Genomic DNA, 10,106 nt, shown 5'->3' with positions numbered 1-10,106 from the left:
GGCCGTACGGGCGCAGTCTGTAGGCGGCGCGGACGCGCAGCGCGCCGTACTCGCTCGCCATGCCCGCAGTGGTTTGCTCTGTTTTTATTGAAAGGGCTCCGCGGGTGTTGGGTGGGTCGGACGAGAAGTCGGCAGAGAGAGGGGCTTAAAGGGGATCTCCGATTTTGCTGTGGGAAAAAAAGAATAATGGTAGGTTTGAGGCCTTAATATTGCAGAATAAAAGCATGTTACCCCCCAAAAGTTACCCAAAAGCGTGCCTGTGGCTCGAATAAGAAAAGGCAAATAAAAGGGACTTAAATCCCCCATATTTCGGTTATATCTCATGTGGGTTTGGGGGGGAGTGAGACCCGGATGAGATAGACCCCACCTGCAGTACTGTGCCCAGCTCTGGGACACCCAGTGTAAGAAGGGTATGGACCTGTTGGAGCAAGTCCAGAGGAGGCCACAAAGGTGATCAGAGGGATGGAGCATCTCTCCTGTGAGGACAGGCTGAGAGAGTTGGAGTTGTTCAGCCTGGAGAAGAGAAGGCTCCGGGGGGACCTCATAGCAGCTGTCCAGTATCTGATGGGAGCCTACAAGAAGACTGGAGAGGGACTTTTTACAAGCACGTGTAGTGATAGGACAAGGGATAACGGCTTCAAACTGGAAGAGGGGAGATTTAGATTAGATATTAGGAAGAAATTTTTCACTCTGAGGGTGGTGAGCCCCTGGCGCAGGTTGCCCCGAGAAGCTGTGGCTGCCCCATCCCTGGAGGTGTTCAAGGCCAGGTTGGACGGGGCTTGGAGCAACCTGGGCTGGTGGGAGGTGGCCCTGCCCATGGCAGGGGGTTGGACCGAGATGATCTTTAGTGTCCCTTCCAGCCTAAACCATTCTGTGAATCTATGAGTGTCACTCCTGACTTCTGGCCCATGTTGCTGTCTACTTTTCATTTAGCTTTTCTTAATGTTTCTCTGTCTCTTTATTAAACGTTTTTATCTTTTCTGGCCTCGTGCAACACGCGCTGCTGGTAGCAAGGGCTGGAACAGGTTCGTGGTGAGTGCCCTCTCCCCTGGCGATGGGGAGCCAAAGTGCGACCGTGGCCAGGTGGCAGCGGGGATGGGTGGTCCCCATAGGTCACACTCCCCCCATCAGCCCCAGTCCTGCCCCTGCAAAGTGTCTGTGCCGATGGACAGGTCACCAGCTGGGCTCCTGCAGACGCTTTTTGGTTTAAATTATGTCTTTTGCTGGAATTGGGTTTGAAACACAATGTTTTTTGCTGATACCTCTATTTTGCAGGTTGTTTTTTTCATCCAGGTCACGGGAGAAACTGTTCCCTCGACTGTTTTGGCACAGTGCATTCCTAAGATTGGCTTCTTTGTATTGGGTGTGAATTATTTAGTAGTTTGCTGGAAGCAACTGTTGTCTGCTGCATTTTTGATAAGTGCTAATATTTGTTAAGCTGATTCTGATTTTTTTTCCCTTTCATTTCAGTCATTGGCTTGTAGTTCTAGTGTTATAGAATAAAATAAGGGAGAATCTGTGTTTTAAGTTGGGTAGCTCCTTTGTTTCTCTAGGAGCAGGGTTGGTTTTTTTTTGTCTTTTGTTTCCTTTTTTTTTTTTGATTTGCAAGTTTGATTGCGCAATAAGGAATTGCTTTGTTGCTTTGCGGAGAACTGCACGTAGGTCTTTTGCAGCAGTGTTTATGTTATTTGCCTGTTGGCCTTTGCGTTTGCCCAGAGACCTATTAATTAGATTTTTTTATGACAGACCCTTTTAGGCCTCTTGCATATTTTTCTTTTGAATCTTGTCCCCAGCTATATATCTTGGGCAGTGTGCTCCGGCGCTGTGGTATGCTGTTTATTCTTAGCGTGCCTTGTTTAGGAAGAAAAGGACGGTTGGGGTTTTTTTTTCTGCTAAGTAAGGCTGATGTTTCATACGCTCAGGCACTGCACAGACGCGTGAGTGTTACTCGTGTGAGCAGCCGAGCTGGGATTAGCTCACAAAAATTGAAGAAGAAAAAATAAAATAAAATTGAATCAGCTCCAAGGTCCAGTTATTGCAGCCGGTCTCTCCAGCGCTGGGTGGAAGGTGGAAAGTATGTGCAGCTCCCTTGTAAGCAGATAACCTGGCTGTCACCTTAGCTCTTTTCCTAATCCCTAATAAAGATTGGTTTGCAACCACAGCTGGAGGTCTGCCTGTCTTCCAAAATTCACGTCATTCGTAACTATTATAGCTCTGGCCATTCTTACTGTCCATTGAAAAACCCACGCTCTGTCAACGTCGCGGTGTTTTTGGCATCCGCAGTTCATTGTGGCAGTAAAAGCCACAGTTTCACTATGTGCTGTGGGAGAAAAAGTTTTTCATTCTCCTTTTTCGGGATTTGCCACTTTTTAATTGGCCCCAATATAAGTTGCTAGGTGTGAGAAGAGTAAGGGAGGTGAATTTTAATTTTCCTGGGTTTAGTTATTGCTAAAATGTTGTTTTGTTTTGTAACCATATGAAACACTAGTTAATTAAAAAAACCCAGCATTTATTGTCTGTAAATATTTGCCCACATTTTCATATTTATGTATATTTAAGCAATAACTGGGAGCAAGGGAGCTGGCTACACACATGTGACGTTCCCTGCAAAACATGAAAGGAAATTCAGAGAGAATATTTATATCTCAAATATTTATATGAAGAAGTAAGGCCTTGTGGTGACTGTAATTCTCACGTGGCCTTACAGCATTCAAAAGGATCCAAATCAATAAATACTTTTTTTTTCTTTTCCTTTTTTTTTTTTTTTTTTTTTTTTTTTCAAAAATGGGCCTCAAATAATTGCTTCCTTCCCTGCAAGATGCAGCTCCTGTGGTGGCTCCTAGGAACTCTAATGCTGCTCTTTTACTTGAAGAGTGACAGTCCGGATGTACCGCAGGTTCTTTTGATGACATTATATACCTTGGTTATCTAGCTGAAAGTAGGAGCCAGCCCCTTTGGCAACCAGCAGGAGCTCCTCAGTATTTCCCTACGGCTCTGCACCCACAAAGCACTGATCCTGCCTGCCTTCATGTTCGCACCAACCGAAGAAGTGATGCCGGTGGCATCCAGGGCATCCAAGGAGGTCTCCTCTGCCTGATGGCAGTTTTGGAGTGGGACGGGTTTGTCGGCCCTTCTAGCTGTGCAGTCAGGCTTAAGAATAGGAAAATACAGTGGTATGTGCCATTGCTTTGCTCTCCAGCATTGCCTTTCATGTAGCTGATGGCTGCACTCCTCTCACTGGGAGCAGAGATCTCCCACCCACTTGTTAAATCAAGGGGTATCACAGCTCTCTGGTGTCTAAGAGGAACAGACCGGTTGACTTTTCCTCCCTGTGGCAGCAGGCTCCCTCTGCAAGGAGGGCGCAGAGCCCGTGCTCCCCCCAGTGATGCTCACGCACATGGGGAGGTGCGGTTGCTCCTTGCAGTTCCCAAGTGGACACATCTTGGATGTTCGGTACTCCTGGCCGTGCAGGTGATCATCCCAACTAACGCCACTCTCCCTGTTATCATTGTTTGCAGCCGTGGGAGGCCACAGAGAGAGCTGGAAGTGCAAACACAGATTTCCAGGTCTCCTCCTTCTCCCGTCATAGCTGTTACTAACCAGTACCCGGGGCAAAGTGGCTCCCCGTGCCCCGGCGTGGGCTTGCTTTGCTCCTTGTCCTGTCCTGGCCAGCCCTGTGCCCTCGGAGTCATGCCCATGCCACCCTCATGTCCAGCGAGGCACATCGGCTGCAGCGTGTCCGACGGCGGCTGAGCAGCCACAAGATGACAGTGTTTCAGAGCGATAACTGCTCTCCATCTCTGACTGCTGGGTGTTTGGTTTGCTGGGCTGTGTTTTTTTCCCCCAGCGTGCAAAGCGAAGCTCTGCCCTCGCTAAATGCTAAGGGAAAACTTTGGGGACCGCCAGCCTTCTGCAGGGGCACAGCTGGGACAGACCACCTGAAACATGTCCTATCCCCCTCCCCAGCCACTGCCACGTGTCCAGGACCCTGTGCCCGGCCAGACACTGACTTGCTGCCTGCAGGGAGCCACGCGTTCCGGCAGTGTCAGGATCCGAACGCTTTGCTTCCAATTTCCATTGATGGAGCCGGGACACTGGCTGTCGCCGCTCCCTCTGCGCATCCAGCCCCGCCGTGCTCGGGGCCTCCTCTCTCCCCGCCCGCAATGGGGAAACCTCACGTCACCTCAGGGTATGTGGCACTTGCCACCAGCAGGTCACAAGAGCGCTCGGCTTTCTTCTCCAGAGAGGTCCTGGGGTGCTACCTGGCTCTCCTGGGCTTCAGAGACAGACACCATCCCAGCACAGTGAGCATCCTCTGCCAGCAGACCAGGACCTGTGGTGGGGCCCCGAATTGGACGCAGGTGCTGCCGAACGGCTTTGCTTTCCTGGTGTGAAAGGCATGAAGGGTCCTGGGAGCTGGTTGGTGTGTCCATGCTGTCACGCAGAGCTCTTTGTGCACAGCCATCACACCGCGAGCTGCAGGCTCACCTCGGTAATGCCAATTACGCTTTCTTAACCTTGCTGTGATCCTCAGACATCTTCAAGGCCGACGCACTTGTTTCATTTCCAGGGCTGTTTTAACTTAACTTCAAAAAAGATGGCACTTGAATCACGCCTGGCTTCATTCTTCATCCTTCGGTAGTGGAAGTGTTGACAGCAATACTCACAGCTGCACTGTATAAACCTACAGGTGTTAGGCATTGATTTCTTCCAAATAAGCTCCTAGAAGTTACCTGTTTTCTTCAGGAATTATTGTTGGCATAGATATAGCTCTCATCTCTGGCAGTCCGGCTCTCAGAAATAAGGGTCTGTATTAGCGAGGAGTGAAAGGCACAGGGTCGAGCCCTCTGCCAGCGCAGCCCCGCTGGCTGGCTGCCCTTAGACAAGCCCTGGCACAAGCTTCGGGACAGTTAGAAAATTCCCTTGGAGTGGGATTTCTGCATCTCTTGACCTCCCCGATGTTGTTCTGTCACCCTCTACACGTCACTAATTGCATCTGATCAGCCGGGTATCTGTTTCACCACGATTAGTGGTGTCTTTTATTTATTTATCTGGACATTTTCAAATCAGTAAATCCTTCCCCACTAGCATTTCAGGATGCTTCGAAGGACAACATTTCACGTAGTTCCCAAATTAAGTCTTTTACAGTATTAAAAATCTGTTAATCGGGGTGTTCCAACGAGCAGCTGTGTTAGGGGGAGTTTATTACCTTGGGAAGACAGGGTAAAACCGCATCATTAACAGAGACCTGAAAAGCCCTTAATATCTACCCGCCATGAGAAACCCAAGTGGCAGGTAGGGATGGGGCGGTGGGGAGCATCCTCCTTCGCCCCGTACCTGCAGCAGCCCAGGGTGCAGGGGAGGGTGATGGCACCCTGCTGCCTGGGGCTGGATTTATTTAACGCCGCTGCTGCAGGAAATCATGGTGGGAGGGAAGCTCTTTTTGAACAGGTGAGAACCCACATTATTTGGTGCCACAAAAACGTACGGGGAGAGACAGCTCCTGGGTGAAATGGCTTGTAATGAGGGGCGGGAGAGAGCGCTGCTGGCGCGGGGAAGTGAAATTCTGTGCTGTGTGTGTCCCATCATCAAACTAAAAGGCACTGAAAAGATGTTGGTAGAGGTGCATAAATATGCACACATGCAAATGATTTATGCTTGAGCCTTTTATTTTAGGTCCTGTATTCCAGCCCCACTGGTTTTAGTGCAGAGTGGTGGATGCAGACGTTGAGCGGTCTGTATGAAACTGTAGCCTGCAAGTCTGAATTTCAACATGAGGTCTATTTACTGCATCTCTTCTCCTAAGTACAGATTTACTTTCATGAAATTGGTACTCTAGACCAACCTGCTGGTGTATTTGTTTCATACACAGTAGCAGCACCCGGGACATGACCGGTGTTTCCGTGTGACTGTTGTCACAGACTGGTGCTGGACCTGGCCCTTGCTTCCCCCACATGGAGCACAAATATTGATCCCTCCTCCAGACTGATGTGACAATTTTGGGAGGTTACCACCCACGGGGTAAGGTCTGCTGCTTTTTAAGGTATCCTATTGCACGTAGAAATTTACAAATCTTTATTAAGATTTGTCAGCTCCAGCTGTGTGTCTGTATCTGCCTTTGTTTTTTAGGTAATTTGTGCTGTACACTTTCACCACATGATTGCTTTTATTGTATGCGGTTCCTTCTGTTGGGCACTTCTCTGTTGACTATGATTACTACCGCATCAACTGAAAATGCTCCTGTACTGTATAATTAACTTTATCTGCTTTGCTACAATGCTTCTCACTGGTAATTACACACACTTCAGCTCTTTCACTACATTTCTAAGACTTTAAGAAGTGCTGATTACTCTTGCCCAGTCTCTGTCCAAACCAGAGGGTTTTTACATGTCTACAATTATATCTTTTTCCTTGCAACAACTCTGCTGTAATCTGGATATTGATTATAGTACATATAATGTGATCTTTAAATAAACCATCTGTTTGGAATTCATTGGGGTTTACATGTGCTGGTAGCAAAAAGCTCATTTAAATCCTCAGGTTGTTGGCCGGTTGATGTGATAGTTATCAGTTTACTGAGATAATTTGAAATGGAGAGCAAGGATTTTGAAGTATTTCAGTCCTCTAGGGAGTTACTCCATTTTCCTCCTCCTTAGCTCAGCCTTGTCAACCTTCCCTGCGGTGCCTTAGTGACTTTTGTCCTTTGATGATATTTTTTAAGCCTCATTTTCTAAGGCAGTAGTCTCATGCGATTATACCGTCTGCCTATCGGTCTGTCTTTCTGTGCTCTAATGTGTTTGAACCCTGTGGTCAACTTGAACCAAATTTGGTAGATGTCGTGAGCTCTCGACAATGTCCAATTCCTTGAAGGTTCAGATCAGGTATGGGAGATCCCAACTGGAAAGGATCAGCCATTTTGGCTAACCCACGCCGTCCTGCCCTCCAGCGCCCTGTGCTCGCAATGCCTTTTGTTTAGCTGGTGCTCAGGGAGCATGGCCAGCAGCGAGGACTGCTCTGTGGCCATCACGGGCTACACAGAGGGATGAGAAATATATAGGTGTGAGGCACATAGGAAGGAAGAGGTGGGAGTATTGCCGTGGTGGGAATGGGGGTGAAGTGGGGAGAAGGGGCATGGGATCTGTGGGAAAGCAGCCTTCATCCGTGACTGCTCACAGAGCAGCAGCTGCTGCTGTAATTACAAATATTGATGTATTTTCCACAGCTTCTTTTCAAACACACAGCCTCGTTTATTATTATTTTTTTTTTCAATCTTTATAACGACAAGTCGTTTTCACATCGTGGAAAGAAAGGCGCTTGGCTGAGAAGTGTTGTATAACTTCTGTTGAGATCTGGTAGCAAACTAGGCACACATTTATTAATCAAGGGAAGAGGTGTTTGATGCAAACACCAGTGTGATGATTTAACATTGTGTTGTCTTTTAAAATAAACCCACTGGTGGAGCGGATGCAGTCTGAATGTCCTGCTAAGGTCACAAGGCAAGGTGCTTCTCTAAAACATATGGGAATGTAGCTCTCACCATCGCTGCAGACTGTTGGTGTACCTGGAGAGCATCTCCCAAATGCCCATTGACTCAAACGTCAATTTAACTAAAAAAACTGCTCTTGTTTCCTTCACCTGAGCGCACTACGAGTCCCAGAGTGAGTGGGATTTGCGGGTAGACACAGCGCTGGGCTGTACTCCTCCAGCACCCGTTGCCCGAAGTGTTGTACATTTACTGATGGCAAGTTGCTGGCCTGAGACACTTCAGTGTGGGTGAAAATAGCTGGATTATTACCTTAGGGGGGTTTATGTCGGTTTTAGTAAGTGTGCAGAAAATTCAGACCATCTGGAACTGAGAGTCCACCTCTGTGTGCAGTGCTGGACGCTGCTCCTCAGCTGATGGAAACTGCTTTGCCGTTGTACAGAGGCGTCTGAGTGACGTTGGGAAGCGGAGAGCTCGGATGCCCAAGTACCGCCAGTGTCTGTCTGTCTTTTATTTGGAAGGCTAACCCTGCTTTCCCAGAATAGGAATACCCTTCATCCCGTAGAGGTGAAGAAAAGTCTCTGGATGATTTACATCATGCCTCGAGATCAAACCTTCAAAGGTCAGAGAGAAGGGCCTTAAGCAAGGAAAGCATGATTTAGCCCTCTATAAATGCTAGTGTTATTAGTGGTATTACAGCAACGTAGGCAACTTTTGGTTGCATATTTAATCTTCTTCAGCTGCGATTTGACATTATTGAGGAAAGAAAACCCCTGTGTAATTACTTCCTTTTGGTGTCTTTCTATGATGTAACTGCTCAGAAGTGAAGGAACCTGTGCCTCGGTGGTATTTCATCAATACCTGGTTAGTGCCCTGTAAGGCCCCGGCTGGCTGCAGCGTTCAGCCTTTGCTGCCATGGCTTTTATCCATCCATTTCCATGCCACGCTGCTCTGCAACTGGGGCTGCGTTTAACTCTCCTTTTGTAGCTGATTAGAATTGCCTGTTAGGTGGTGTTATTTTTCTCTTGATTTCCACGTTTCCTTCACCTCTCCCCTGACTTTCCCCTCCTCATCTCTTGCTCTCTGGACCTTTCTTTTTTCCCTGTTCCTTGCACTTGGTGGTAGCTATCACCTCCTCTGGTAAATGAGATGGTTTTCCCGCTGTTGCCTCCTTTCAGGGCGTAGTCTGAGTTTCTGATCGTTGTATTTTACATGGTGTGGATATGACCGGCTTCTAAAATCTGTGCCCCCCGCCCGCAAACTCACATGAACCCGGTGTGATGCTGAAGCACATCTCAGGTATTCACTCTTGAACCAACCTCTTTTCATCTTGCCTGCTGAGATGAACCGCTTGGCAGTTACTAGTGCACACACACCATTCGCTGTCACAGGATTATTCCCATTTGTTCACTGCTTATTCCAATGTGGCATAAAAAATGGAGTGGGATTATGCTGGTCCCAGCCAGCAGCATGTGCTGGTGAGTGCTATAACATATATTCTGCTATTTCTTGCATCTTCCAGCTAACATTTTTCCTTCTTACAACTCAATTCTTTCCTCTCTAAGTGCATAAATTGCCCTTTAATGTTTTCCTAGTGTGACCTGTGTGGCAGTACCTCCACACCTCACCCGTTTTCCTCTGTGTTCACGCTGAATCCTGCCCTGTCATTCCCAGTGCTGTCCCACGGAGGCTGTACCTGCTGCTCCGCTCTCCGGGCTGGCACCCCGTACTCCTTCCCCTGCTCTCGCCGCTCACGTGCATCAGCCCACCGGCAATTCTGGCTGGAAGAATAACCCCAGACGTGCCACCGTCCGTCTGGCATGGGGAGGTGTTCATCACAGCAAAGAAAAGGCACTTTGTGAAACGCAGTTTGCTGCTCTCGTGAGCAGAGACAAAGCTGTCCTGGTTTGTGGCCATCAAATGCTTGCTGTTAATTGCAGGATACCTCCCAGTCGGCTGGAGGCTGTACCCCCGCTTTCTCCCCATCAGGGCTCTCTGCAGACACGCTGAGCGCCCTGTTTCGTGCATTTTCTGGTTATTTCAGCTCTTTGGCACCCATCCATTCTGCTGTTGGGTGGCTGGATCTCACTCTCGGTGTGTATTTTCTGATTATAGCCATCCTTGGTCAGATGCCATTTAGCCACTGGTCCAACTCATCAAACAACTTGCTTTCCTGCTTAAGGCCTTGGACTTCAGTCAAGTGAACCTCTAAGAAACCCTCTCATCTTCAGTTTGATGCAGGAAGTATTGGTTTTGTGCTGGGTCCTTTTTTCAGTATTATTTTTTCAGTAGTGTGTATATATATAGTATGTGTATATATGCACACTGTATACATAGTTTTATATATATAACTATATACGCACATTATATGTATATATGTAATCAGACGCATGTGTGTGAGTTTATCTATCTACACATATGAAGGTACGTATATAATAAAGCTTGCAAGAGTCTTACTTGCATTCATTTTCCTCTCAGAGCTTGTTTCTCCTGGAGTTTTCGCTGAGCCATAATTTTCTGTTTTGCCCCATTTTCCCCTTTAGAATCCATTTTCTGAGAACATCTGAAATTACTGAACTGTTTATGCAATTTACTTTTAACGTCTAGAACCTTGACAAAGAAA

This window comes from Charadrius vociferus, unplaced genomic scaffold, assembly GCF_000708025.1.
Source record: "Charadrius vociferus isolate BGI_N301 unplaced genomic scaffold, ASM70802v2 scaffold324, whole genome shotgun sequence".
Lineage (NCBI taxonomy): Eukaryota > Metazoa > Chordata > Aves > Charadriiformes > Charadriidae > Charadrius > Charadrius vociferus.
Note: the sequence above shows the minus strand (reverse complement) of the source record.